At 39.7% G+C, this 14,613-nt stretch overlaps 1 protein-coding gene across 1 annotated transcript in view; it reads right to left on the bottom strand.

Moving 5' to 3' along the window:
* GABRA5 (gamma-aminobutyric acid type A receptor subunit alpha5) overlaps positions 1-14,613 on the bottom strand; it is a 138,256-nt gene that overhangs the window by 42,948 nt on the left and 80,695 nt on the right. The gene's annotated exons all lie outside the window — the stretch shown is intronic.

The following is a 14,613-nucleotide window of genomic DNA, read 5'->3' as shown; positions in this document are numbered from 1 at the left end:
TGACTCTTGGTATTCCTTCCATCTTCTTTAGCTATTTTGTCCTTCAATAGATTGCCAATGGAATCCTTCAATATTACAAATCAAGGCTTGAATATTTTCATTTATTTCAGCTAGGTATGCCAAACTGTTCTTCTGTTTTGGTTTTCTAACACTAAGTCTTGGTACATTTCATTATAATGCTTTACTTTTGTCTTCTCAAGTCATGCTTTCAAACCTGTAATTCAGTTCTTACTTTAATTTTCCCTCTCACCTTAGCTACTCTATGAGCAAGTTTCAGGGTTTCTTCGGACATTTATTTTGGTCTTTTCTCTCTTTGTTTAGTGACTTTTCTCTGTGTAGGATATCCTTAATGTTATCCCACAGCTCCCTTGGTCTTCAATCATTACTTTAAACATGTCAAATCTGTGCTTGTCACGATCTCTAAATTCAAGTGAGACATACTATGGGTAATATTTTGCCTCTCACAAACTTGTTTTAATTTTTCTTCACTTCACTTGACCATGCATGCAAGCAATTGATTGATTGTTCCACAGTCAGGCCCTGGCCTTGTTTTGGCTAATGATATATGAGCTTCTCTTATTTCTGTATCCACAGAGGTGGTCAATTTGATTCCTGTGTACTCCATATGGCAAGAGTCACATCATTTCTGTTCATGTTGATAAAAAAGATTTGGAATGAATAAGTCATTGGTCTAGTAAATCTATAGCAGACAATATCTTGATTTGTTTCTATCACCAAAGCAATGTTTTCTAATTACTGTTCCTTATTCTCTACTTCCAACTTTCACATTCCAATCATCAATAACTGTCAATGCATCTTCATTGTCTGTTTGATTCAATTTCAGACTGCATAACTTGGTAAAGTGTCTCCAATTTCTTCATCTTTGGCATTAGTGTTTGGTGCCTACATTTCAATGACATCAGCATTTCAATAACATCAGCATTAATTTAAGACTCTATGTCTAGTCTTGTACGATAGGATAGATCTTGAAATTTTATTTGTGATAATAAATGCCATGTTGTTCCTCTTTAATGTTTCATTCCAGGAACAGTACAAATAGTACAAATCAAAATACAGAAAACGAGTCCATTTTAGGTCACTAGTGTCTGTGCCTTCAATTTTCAATCATGCCTTTTCCATCTTGACAACTTCCTATTTTTAATGTGTAAGATTATAGACTAGCCAAGATAGCGTATAGTGGATAAATTCAGGATAGTGTTTGCCTTTGGAGACATAGGAAAACAACTGGGAAGATCATGATATAATTTCCCAGGGTTCCTGTGACTCTGTATCCTGATAGAGATCTGGTTTATCCAAGCTGCTATATTATTCAAAAGCCTCTTCTTGCCTTAGTCTTTGTAATGTCCATCAAATGGCATTTTACTGATGGGCCTGGTGAAGAGAAAATGGGGAAAGATGCTGAAATGATTCCATGGCATTGTTGTGAGGTGCCTGAGTCAGTTCTTGCCCACATGGACCATCTGGATACCAGAGAAACGCTGTCTGGTCTGGCACAATTTCACAGTTGTCCTATGTTTGAGTCCATTGTTATATCCACGGTGTCAATCCAGCTCATTGGAGAACTTCATCTTTTTTCCTGCTCCTCCACCCTGCCAAACACGATGTCCTTCTCAGGGATTGGTCTTTCTGGACAACGTGCCCAAAATGTGTACATTGAAGTCTTGCCATCCTTGTCTCTAAGGAGCTCTCTGGCTCCTTACTTCTCCCAAGTACTTCTCCCAAGTACCTCTTCCAAGACGTATTTGTTTGTCCTTTTATCAATCCATGGCACTTTCAATATTCTCCAGCATCACAATTCAAATGCATTGTTTCTTCTTCTGTCTTCCTTATTCAATGCTCGACTTTCATATGCACATGAGCCAATGGAAAATACCATGGCTTGGGCCTGGTACACCTTAGTTCTCAAAATAACCTCCCTGATTTTCAACACTCTCAAGAGGTTTTGTGCAGTTGTGCCCAATACAATGCATCAATTTTTTTCTCCTGCCTGCTGCTTCTCTGAGCATTGATTGTGGATCTGAGAAAGGCAAAATCCTTGACAACTTCCATGTTTTCTCTATTTAACATGAGGTTACTTACTAGTCATGTTGTGAGGATTTGGGGCTTCTTTCCCTTGAGTTGTAATCCACTCCGAGGGCTGCGATCCTGGATCTTCAGCAAGTCACCTCACTTTCAGCAAGCAAGGCTGTATCACTTGCACATCTCAGGTTGTTTATAAGTCTTTTTCCGAAGCTGACGCCACATTCTTCTTCATAGAAGACAGCTTCTATGATGATTCCTCAGCATCCAGCTTGAATAAATATGTTGATAGAATACAACCCAGATGCACACAATTCCTCATTTTGTGTGTGATTATTAAGGTCAGTTGTGATTGTAAACACTTGGAACTCTAACGTGGGGATTAGTTCATTTTGTCATCCTGCTGGGTATGAAATAAGTCATCTCAGATGCAGGAAGGAGGACTCTTGCTACTATCAAGAAAGAAGAGTCAGGAGCAAAGTGCTTTCCTTGGAACCAAGCCATCTGCACACTGAACCCCCTCCAAGCAGGGACAGAAAGCTGTGAACCAGAGAAGCGGCAGTAGCAGAATAAAGATCCAGGGGATAAAGGAGAATTAGGCTTCCCATTCCATGGAGGAAGTAAAGCTGAGTGCTGTCAAGCAGAAAACTGACTTAGAGAATGAGGTGCATCCAGAGATTTAATCTAGGGAGTTGGGGCTAAGCGCTTCATAATTAAGAGGCAGAGAACCAGAAAGCGGCCTGCTGTGGACATGCCTGAGTGAAAAACTGTGTGTCTGGAGCATTTCTGAGCTTGAATTGTACCCTCTTAACTTCCCTAATTAACCCCATAATCGTGAAAAGGGTCTGTGAGGTTCGTGTGGCTCTTGAAAACTCAGCTTCAAAGTAGCGAGTGTTGTGGGAGGAACAGTTGGTGTCAGAATAGGTATAGAAGGTTGGAGTGTGGAGGCAAGTGTCAGCTCAGCCTCAGAGGAACGGTCATTGGCCAGCTGGTTCTGAAGATGGGGACTCTTCTCTCTGTGAAGTTAGAAGTCAGACACTGCCTCCAGGCCCACAAGTAAGTACATATGTTCATCAAAAGTTGTTCTATATTAAAATTTTCTTCAAAATAATGTAAGGGTAGATAAATATTGATCTCTGTTGAATGAAATGAGTTTATACGCTTAGAGGTCTTCAACATGCACTAGAAACTAAGATGAAATGTTGGGTGGATGGGTGGATGTACAGGAATAGTATGACATTAGAGGAGAGACGATAATTGTAAAAATGTTAGACATAGTTTTATGCTTTGAAATGCTCACAATCGAATTTTACAAAAGTTCCCTTACATTACTACCAAATCATCAAAATCATTGAATACAATTTAGAAAGCACAGTAAAGGGAAAAAATTTAAAATTAACCATTGAGAACGTGGCACAGATAAAAAGCACAAAGAACAAGCAGGGGAAAGAGTGAGTAGAAGCAAGTTAAAGAACAGAATACCAAGCCAGGTTCACGGAGACTGAGAACACCTCAGGTGTGGCAAGGAAGGTCCTCAGCCACCAGTCAGGAATACCATTGCACTTTCACCATTTAGTGTCACATGAGCACCCCTTTTAGCCTTTGAGAAGAAATGCACAAATGCGATCAATTACTGAACTTACTGCTTCACATGATCCTCATCACTTGGAAAATGAAAAGAGCAGTGACACTGAACTGCAGGGGTTTGGTGGCTGGAGCCTTGGTGGTGTGAAGGGTGATGCTTTAGACTGCCAACTGCAAGGTCAGCACTTTCAAAACCACCAGCTACTCTGTGGGAAACTCGGGAGGCTCTGCATTCCTGTAAAAATGTACAACCTTGGAAACCCACAGGGGCAACTATTCAGAACACTTTCTCAGTACACCCTTCAGGGCAGGGCAGGCTGGTTGAGCCATTTGTCAACTTGTTCCCCTATGCAGTCTTGTCTTTTCACAGTGTTCTCCACTAAAAATGGCTCTGTCCCTCAGTGTGTGACTCGGTGTTGCTTCTCGAAAGTCCAGCATGTAGCAGTGTTGACCAGTTTGCTTCCTATGTCCTATCTCTTACTCAAAGTAGCCCTGGGAACACAGTGGGTTGCATTTCGGGCAGTGAATCCCAAGACTAGCAATTTGAAACCACTAAACTCTCCATACGGGAAAGAAGAGGCTTTCTACTCTCATAAAGAGTTATCGTTTCAGAAACCCACCAGAGCAGTTCTACCCTGCCCTAGAGGATCGCCATGATTCAGAATTGAGTTAATGGCAGTTGAGTTCTCTTGCTTATTACACTGGATACATTTGCTGCACGGGGCCTTTAAGGTGTTGAAAAGCCAGGATGTTACTTTGAAGGTTAAGGTTCACCTGACCCAATCCATGGTATCACCTCATATGCGTGTGAAAGTCGAAAACTGAATAAGGAAGACTGGAAAAAATGGATGCATGTGAAATACGGTGCTGGAGAAGAATATTGAAAGTACCTTGGACTACTAAAAGGACAAACAAATCCATCCTGGAAGAAATGTAGCCGGAATGTTCCTTAGAGGCAAGGATGGCAAGACTTGAACTCAAATCTTTCAGCCATGTTGTTAGGAGAGATGAGTCCCTACAGAAGGCACTGTGTTTGGTAAAACAGTGGGGCAGTTAAAGAGGAAGACCTCCAACAAGATGTATTCACACCGTGGCTGCATCCATGGACTCACACCTAAGAACGATTACAAGGCTGACACACACAGGGCTGGGCAGTGTTTCATCCTGTTGTACCTAAGCTGGAATTGACTCAGTGGACTCTGACACAACATCACTTGCTATATGGAAGTTGTTCATGGTGTTCAGCAAGCATCGGTGTACTTTTCCATACGCACAACTAAGACTCAAAGTAGAATCCCTGGCTCTAGAACTCTGTTGATGCCTTGGTGCCTGCATGGAATCGTTCAGGATAAAGAACTTGACCCCTACCTCCCATGACTATTCTCTGAAGGATACATAATTATACAGTTGCACAGATTTACTGAGTAAGTTGTTACAGAGAAGTGAAATTACTTGAAAATTGTATGATGAAGTGAAATTCTTAAGGCTCTTCTATCCATGTCTTTATAATTTTTACCAAATGATTGGATGGAACTATGCAAATAAGATTTATAAAACACTAATAGAAGGGATTGGTCAATTTTTCCATCCCATTGGGTATATAACAGAAACAGGGAAAAGAGAATCCTACAACCATTAAGAACAGAAGAGCAACTAGCAGAGCGTGTGAGGCACTCTCCAAAGAGGGGGAGGTAGCAGAGGTTCCAGGTTCTGTAGCACCGAGATCATGAGGCCCACCACAGGAGCTGCACTGAGACAATATGGTAGAGCGGTGGACTTCCGTGGCCACACAACAAGGCAAAGGCCAAGCGACAACATGCCGAAGAGCCCAAGAACCAGCAAGAGGCATTTCTGTCAACATGGCTGAAGAGGCATTGCAGAAAAATATTTTTATCTTTAACAATGTGTATCCTGTTATCTTTTCACATAAATACTGTATGTGAATATTGCCTGTGAGTTCAGATTGGCCCCTGAAGTAAAGTTAAATGAATTAGCAAATCCAGCAGAGAAGTACAGTGCCGTGGGCAGTGAGAGGTAGTTGGGGTCACAATCAGATTTTTTTTTTAAAGGAAGGAAAGTCATTGCCCACCGCTTGTCTATCAATTTGTTTTTGCTGTGGCTTATATGGTGCTTTGATGCCAGAATCTATGACTGGTATTTAAAAAACAAACAGAGCCACCCAAAGTGAAAAGGTTTCCAGCGAGCTTCCAGACTAAGCCTAGACTACGAAGAATGAAGAGGCTGCCCACTTTGAAACAATTAACCCCTAAAACCCAATGGATACCGTCAACACATTGTCAGAGCCTGAAGGCCAAATGGACAGAAGCAGAACATGGTCAGAGACAGTGTGAGATGAGCCTCTCCTGCCAGAGGTGCTAAAAATATGACTGAGGAAGAGCAGCCTTCTCAAGATAGAGCTGATCATCATGACGTGAATGGAGTAAAAAGCCTTTGGCATCTTAATTTGCTGATGGGTCACAACTCAAAATGAAAACAAAGAGCTGCAAAATAAATCTACTAACAAAGGGAACTTAGAATGCAAGAAATGTGAATCTAGGAAAACTGGAAGTCATCAAAACTAAAATGGAACACATAAAGATCAATATTTCTAGGATTTAGTGAGCTAAATGGACTTGTATTTAGGCATTTTGAATCATAAATTCATTATGATTTATTATGCTGGGAATGACATAATCAAGAAGAATGGCATCCCATTCATTTTCAAAAGGAAATTTCAAGACCTATCTTGAAGCACAGCACTGCCTGTGAAGGGGCATGGGTCTATCTTCATTCAAGGAAATCCAATCAATACAATTATTACTCAAATTTATGCACCAACAACTAAAGTTGGTGAAGAAATCAAGCAATTCTATCAATGTCTTCACTTGGAAATTGATCAATTATGTGTTCAATATGCTTAGATGATTGCTGGTGATTGGAAAGCGAAAGTTGGGAACAAAGAAGGAACAGTACAGTAGAACCCGGGACCTCAACGCTAATCTCTTCTAGAAGGAGCGTGGAGATGTGATACAATTGAGTTCTGAATCAATTTTTCCCATAAGAAATAACTGAAAACAGATTAATTCGTTCTCGACCACCAAGTTTATAGCTTAACCTTGTTTTTTTTATACAAAACATTAACATAAATTTCATGAGGCAGGGAGGAAAAAATGAGGAGCTGATGCCAGGGGTTTAGGTGGAGAGCAGATGTTTTGAGAATGATGAGGGCAATGAATGTACAAATGTGCTTTACACAATTGATGTATGCATGGATTGTGATGAGGGTTGTTTGAGCCCCTAATAAAATGAAAGGAAACGTTTTTAACAAACTATAGTGTGGCACATACTTTGAGATTGATGAGGTTCTGGATCTGTGGACATGGATGTGGAGAGATGTGGAGAGAATGTCATTGTTTGGAAAGGGAATCCTTTCCATTATATCAACTGGTAGTTGTTTTTCAGGGTTTATTTTTTTCTCTCTTCTTTGTCTTTTTTCACTAAGACCTGGCTGGCTTTCTAAAAAAAAAAAATCATCTGTCTAATGTGATCTGCTATTGGTGTTTCCTTAACTTTTTTCTAAAAGGGTTTACTAACTTATCATCAACAATATTGATAACATGGTTAACCAGTTTCTTATAATGATGATTCTTTTTTAAAAAAAACTCTTTCTTAGGACCCATTTTTTAAAAATCTAAAAACAGCACAAAAGCCACAAAATGTAAGAAAATTATAGCAAAATGCATGAACACAGCCGCAAAGCATTGAAACAAGGCATACTAACAAAGCCAACTAACCCCAGTGACTGAAACAGGAACTGCTTTTGTCTACAAAAATCACATATGTTGGGGTGGATTCCAATGTTTTGTTCGAGCTCTGAAGCAAAATTTTCTTGATATTTCATGTCAAAATCTGATTACTGTATATACTCAAGTATAAGCTGACCCGAATATCCACCAAAACACCTATTTTTACCACAAAAACTGCATTAAAAATGTGCTAAAGAACTTGGCTTATACTTGAGGATATAGGTATGTCAAGTACACATGTGGTTTAGTACTGGGGTTCTACTGTAGTTGGACAATATGGTCCTGGTGATAGAAACGAAGCTGGAGATTGCATACAGAATTTTGCAAAACCAATGACTTATTCATAACAAATACCTTTTTTTTTCAATAACACAAATAGGAATGATACACCTAGACTTCTCCAGAAGGTAAACACAGAAATAAAATGGACTGAATCTGTGGGACGAGAGGGTAGAGAAGCCCCATATCACTAGTGAAAGGCCAGGGGCTGATTTTAGAACACACCATCAATTGCTCAGATGTATGTTCAGGTGTAAGGTGAAGAAAATGAATGGTAGCCAACAAAAGCAAAAATATCACCTTGATTCTATCTCACCTGAATTTTGAGAATATGTTAAGGACAGATTTGGTTCATTGAACAATAATTACAGAAAACCTGATGAACTGTGGGAAGACGTCAAGAACATCATTCATGAAGAAAGCAAAAGGTCATTAAAAAGACAAGAAAAAGAGAAGTTCAAACTGGATATCAGAAGAGATTATGAAATTTAATCATATAATAGCTAAGCAAATGGAAGAAATAATGAAGTCAAAGAGCTGAATGGAACATTTCAAAGGGCAGCTCAAGAAGACAAAGTCAAATATTAGAATAAAATATGCACAGACCACTGTTAGAATCACAAAGGAAAAACATGCTCAACGTATCTTGAACTGAAAGAACTGAAGAAAAAACTCAAGGTTCAAGTTGCAAAATTGAAATACTTTTATAGAATAAAGTTTTACAAAACAACCTTACAACCTTCAAAGAACTCTCCATTACACTTAATACATTCGCCAAAACTGTGATTCCATTCTTGAAAACATTTTTCAAACTGATCTGCTTGGATGGCTAATAGCACCTACCTCGTTTTTTTTAAAAAATCTCTTCCATGTCATTAAATAGCTGTCCTTTCATGTCCCTCTTTATTCACAGAAACAAAAAGAAGTTGCACACAGTGTTATCAGGTGAGTAAGATCCGTGGGGTAAGAGAGGCATGCTGTTTTGGTCCAAAACTGGTACATTGAGAGTGCTGCATGAGCAGGTGATTTGTTGTGGTAGCAAAACCAGTCCAACCTCTGCCACAAATCAGGACTTTTTGTCACACATTGCTATGCAATCTTTTCAGAACCTCTCAATAGAAAGCTTGATTAACACTCTGATGTGGTAGAATGAACTCCAAATGCACTATCCCCTCATATCAAAAAAAGAAATGAGGATCCTCTTGATCTTTGATTTCACTCATGGTTTTGGGGGGTGAGGTGATGATGACATCTTCCACTGACTGGAAGATGATTGATGTTTGCTCTCAGGGTCGTAAGAATAGCACCACATCTCATCACTACATCTTGGAACAAAATCTGGGTTGCTTCAGAGTTGTTCTTTCAAAGCGCGGCAGGTTTCCACTTGATGTTCTTTTTCTTGGTCAGTCAGAACCCAAAGAACAAATTTCACAGGGACCCTTCTCATTGCCTAAATCTTCTGTTAAAATTCACAGACGCAAGCTCCAAGACAGTCCAGGTAACTTCCTCATCTATTCAATGGTCTGTTGTCAGTCTTACAACACAAGTGCACAAAGACCTTGCTTGCTGAAAGTGCAGAGAACTTTAAGCACTTGAAGATAAGGACCAAGGACTGCAGCCTTCAAATACAGATTACAACTTAAAAGAAAACCGAAATCCTCAAAACTGAGCCATTAAGTGACATTGTGATAAAAAGAGAAAGGATTGAAATTGATCACATTATCTATTTTGATTGTGGCAGGTACTACATGCAATAACTTATACTTCATTTAGTACAACGTGCTGCACACCACTTGACACTTAGAAATTTCACTGTTGTGGAAATTGCCTGAATTTTTGTCTTGTTAATATCCTACTTCCATCATGTAGATACTCTACCAATAAATTGATAGTCAATGACACTTCTTCATTTCCAGGTCCAATAAGTGTAATGTCATCAATAAAAAAGACGAACATCTTGTAGAAGGGAAGAATGTTCGAGTTACCTCAGGACTAAATTATGATGTAGTGCTGGGCAGCTGATACAATCCTGAGAGAGAATGATGAAAGTATGTTGTTGACGGCAATCTTAAGGCAAACTGCTTTTGGTGTTTCTTCAAAAATGTCATCAGAAAAATCATTGGGCAGATCAATATTTGCTTGCTACGAATGAGGATAAATAGTAATTTGCTAAGCAGTTGGAAGAGCAGTTGTCATTGCAGTCACCACCTGTTTAAATTTACAATAATCCACTGTCATCCTCCAAGACACATGGTTTGTTGTTTTTAACACAGGTCAAATAGGGGTGTTAATGGGATGTGTGGAAATCACCACTTCCACCTCCTCCGATGTTGGCAGTAATCTCTGCACATCCTCCAGGAATGTACTATTGCCTTTGGTTGACCATTTTCCTAGCTAAAGGTAGTTCGAATGGCTTCCCCTTAGATTTTCCTGTTAAGACAGCTCTTATTCTACCTGTCAGGGATCCAAAATGGGGACTTGCTAGTTGTTGATTCCAAATATGCTTTCTGGTACTACAAAATATATTCAAGGAACCAGTGGGCTAACTGCGAGATGAATCTGAGCTAAGACTCCATTAATAATTTACCTTCCATAGGGCCCCACTGTGGCTGATTGGCCTTTAAAACATTTCAGGTCTCCTGAAATTAGGGTCAATGCAGAGTCAGTGCTCAGTATCCTGGAAAAGTCTTATTTGCACCAGTGAATAGCCACCAATGTACAAGGTATAGATTCCTTTGGAGAAGACTAGGGAAAAGACCATCTGTATAAACTTTGGGGGGGTTAGCGGGGTCCTTCCTAAGATCAACAGGCAGAGGATAGACTTGTGGCTGCTGAGATGAATTAATCTAAAACAGAAAGTCAGACTTGTTTCAATCAGAAACGAATAGATCCAAGTTCATCAGGTCAGAAGGAAGCTATGTATGACTCCCAGAATTACAAGGTAATGTAGTAGCCCACTGGCTGAAATCTAAAGAACCAGAGCTCAGTGAGACAGATGCAGGATTCAGAATCAGCTAAAAGCACATAAGTTTTTCTGCAGCATCTACTTATATTGGGAGCAGGCCACATGAGTTTTTCAGTATCTGACAATGTTACCCTCTATTTATAAAGTTTTCTTTTTGTCTAGGCTTTTTAAAAAAATCATTTAATTAGGGGCTCATACACCTCCTATCACAATTCATACATACATCTATTGCATAAAGCACATTTGTACATTCGTTACCCTCATCATTATCAAAATATTTGCTCTCCACCGAAGCCCCTGGCGTCATGTCCTCATTTTTCCCCTTCCCTCCCAGTTCCCCCCTCCATCATGAGCCCTTGATAATTTATAAATTATTGTTTTGTCATATCTTGCTCTTTCCCATGTCTCCCTTCCCCCACTTTTCTGTTGTCTGTCCCCCAGGGAGGAGGTCACATGTATTTATAAAGTTTTAGTGACTAATTCCTCAGAAGTGAAAAAAAGACATAGTTTCCATCTACTGTTCTTTCCTCTTTGCTTCCAATCATTCACCAATAATTATCAATGCATTGTGATTGTATGCTTGATAAATTTCAGACTTAAGAAGTTGCTGTAATTCTTCAATTCCTTCAAGATCTGTAGCAATTGGTATGTAAATTTGAATAAAAGCAAATGGACATTTTTAGGCATATAAATTCTATCCTTTTTTTTCAAGACAGATACTGAAATGTCATTTATGACAATAAATGCAACACATTTCCTCTGAATTTGTCATTTGTGCCACAGTAAACCATTTGACTGTCTGATTCAAAGTAGCCAATGCTAATTTGATTTTTCCTACCTCATCTCCCTTTTCCACATTTGGGGATCCAATATGGTGGTTCTACCAGTTGCTGAGAATATCCAATTATGTATTCTGGAACTGGAGAAATAACTACAGGACCCTCTATGATTCCATTCCACTAGTGATTAGGATATCAATATTTATGTGTTCCATTTTATTTGTGATGACTTTCAATTTTCCTAGATTCCTACTTCCTACATTCTAAGTTATGGTTGTCATATATTAGCCACTGGCTCAACCCCAAATAAATGGAGGTTGAAGAGCCAGATGCCTATCCAGGCCCAGTAAGAAACCACCAAACTTTTCACAACTACTATTTATAGATGAAGTAGGCCACAAATTGGAGGAATTCTCCATTCAATTACCTCAGTGCTGTGACTTAAAAGATGAGGTAGCATTCCTACAACTACTTGGCTGCTCATAGCATATCCCATCATGGAATTGATTATATCATATTAGGTCACATCATGATGGGTTCAAAAGCCTAAACTGCCAAGCCACTGAGTTTCCTGGCCTAGCCAAGTTGACATAACCCAACTATCACAGAGTCTCAGATTCAAATCATAGAGGGTCCTATAGTGATTTCACCAGTTCCTGGATGCATAATTGAAGTAGATATTCTCAGCAACTGGCAGTACCCCCATACTGGATCCCTAAATGTGAGGAAAGGGCTATTAGGTCGGAAAAATCAAATGGAAGCCCTTAGAACTGCTTCTACCTAGAAAAACAATAAACTGAAAACAGTACTGCATTCTTGGAGGAAATGCAAAGATTAGTGTTACCATTAAAGACGTCAAAGGTGTAGAGAGGATTGTGATTCCCACCACATCCCCATTTCACTAATCTATTTGGCCTGTGGAAACACACTAACCAACTAATAAACACATGTGTCTTGTAGAATGACCACGGTTTTCACAACTTCAGCCAGGTAGTAGCTCCAATTGCAGCTGCTCTTCCAGATGTAGTTTCACTGTTTGAACAAATTAATATACCACCCAGCTCTTGGTATGTAATTATTGTTCTAGCCAACTCCTCTTTTTCAATTCCAACTTCAAAAGAGCACCAGAACGAGTGTGTCTTTAGCTGTCAAGGCCAACACTCTGTCTTCATCATCTCTCAGCACTGTCATAATTTAATCGCTAGGGATCCTTCCACATTATGTAACACTGGTGCATTACACTGACCCTAAACTTATTGGTAAAACATTTGCAAGTTAGGTGACAGGTTCTTTCAACCTCATTAGAATTTCTAGAGATCCAGTGGTGTGAAGCATGTGGAGATATTTCTACTAAAGTGAAAGCTAAGTTACTGCTTCTGGGCCTATCCACAATGAACAAGGAGGGGATAGCATTAAAGCACTAGAGCAGTGGTTCTCAACCTTCCTAATGCCATGACCCTTATTCATGTTGTGGTGACCCTCCAACCATAAAATTATTTTTGTTGCTAATTCATAACTATAATTTTGCTACTGTTATTAATTGGGCAGCCCCTGTGAAAGGGTCAATCGACCCCCCAAAGGGGTCACGACCCACAGGTTGAGTACCACTGAACTAGAGGAATGTTGTGTTCTATTGGTACTATGCTGCACCCTGGTTGACTTGTTCCTTCCTTGTGACCCTTCCATGGATGCCCAATTGTCTATAGATGGGCTTTCGGTCTCCTTTCTGACTTCCATCATTTGCATCAATAATTTTGTTTGTTTTAGGTGTTTTGATGCCTGATACTTGGCCCCATTGACACCTCATGATCATACAGGCTGGTGTGGTTGTCCTGTGTGGGCTTGTTGCTTCTCTGCTACATGGCTACTTGTTTAACTTCAAGTCTTTAAGACCCCAGACACTATATCTTTTAATAACTAGGTACCATCAGCTTTCTTCACCATTTATGTACCCATTTTGACTTCATGTGAAAAATGATCGTGTCTGGTGTGGTTTATTTTTAGGAGACACTGGAGAACTAGCCTCTCTGTCTTGCCTCTTTCTTGCTCTTACCCCTTTCTGCTTACTTAGATCCTGCATCTAGCTTCTCAAACCAGAGACCCACTTGGCCTGCCAACCTTGGAAGCTGTCTATGCCCTGCCATGCTTCAAATAACCTTGGGTGCAAGCAATTCTGTACCCGCTGACCTGAAATCTCTTAGTACCTCACTTGCCTGCCTGCTGCATCAGCTGGCAGTTGAATGAGCCTGAAGGCCCTCCTTGGCTGGGCTCTTTCTTTGATATAAATATCTTTATATAATTTTTTCTCTTATACATCTATGAAAGTCACTAGTTTTGTTTCTCTAGAAACCTCAGTCTAATACACGTGGCAATGAGTCCATGTAATGGACTCCATTGGTCTGATTAGGTTCCCCAACGTCCTGAGTAGCTGGCTTGATAGAACAATGGAACGATCATCTAAAGACAAACACTGCCAGCTAGGTGGCAATACCTTTTATGGTTGGAACAATATTCTCCCAGAGGCTGGATAAGCCCCAAACTACACTATATACTATATGGTGATGTTTCCCCAGTAACCAGCATTTACAGGTCTGAAAATCAAGGGGTGGAAATGGGAGTGTCACACTATTACTCCTAGTGACCAAATGGCAATTTTTTTTGCTTCCTGCCTCTGTGATTCTATGTTCTATAAGTCAGTAGGTCTAAGTTTTAAAGGATCTTAGTCATAAAAACTCTTAGTTTTACTCTCACCTCGAGACATAAGAGAGAGCCCTAGTGGCAACGTGGTTATGCATTTGACTGAGATCTGCATGGTCAGCAGTTCGAAACCACCAGCAACTCCTTGAGAGAAAGACTGGGGTTTCTACTCCTGTAAACAGTTATAGTCTCAGAAACCTACAGGGGGGTTTTAAGAGTCAGCATTGACTCAATGGTAGCAAGTTTGGTTTTAGTTTGAAGACACATGTTGATTTTGTTAAACTGGATGCTAAAAATACCTCTAGTCACTTTGGATTCCTCATGCCTTAGGATAATCATGCAACAAATGGGATTATTGTTTTGAGTGGTGCTTTCCAAAGAGAAATTATATTAATAGTGTATAAGAGAAGGAAATATTAAAAAGTCTGGAATCCAGGGAATTCCGTAGTATGTCTCTTAATAC

This window comes from Tenrec ecaudatus, chromosome 17, assembly GCF_050624435.1.
Source record: "Tenrec ecaudatus isolate mTenEca1 chromosome 17, mTenEca1.hap1, whole genome shotgun sequence".
NCBI lineage: Eukaryota > Metazoa > Chordata > Mammalia > Afrosoricida > Tenrecidae > Tenrec > Tenrec ecaudatus.
The sequence above is the reverse complement of the archived record's forward strand: the minus strand, read 5'-3'. Positions and strand labels throughout refer to the sequence as shown.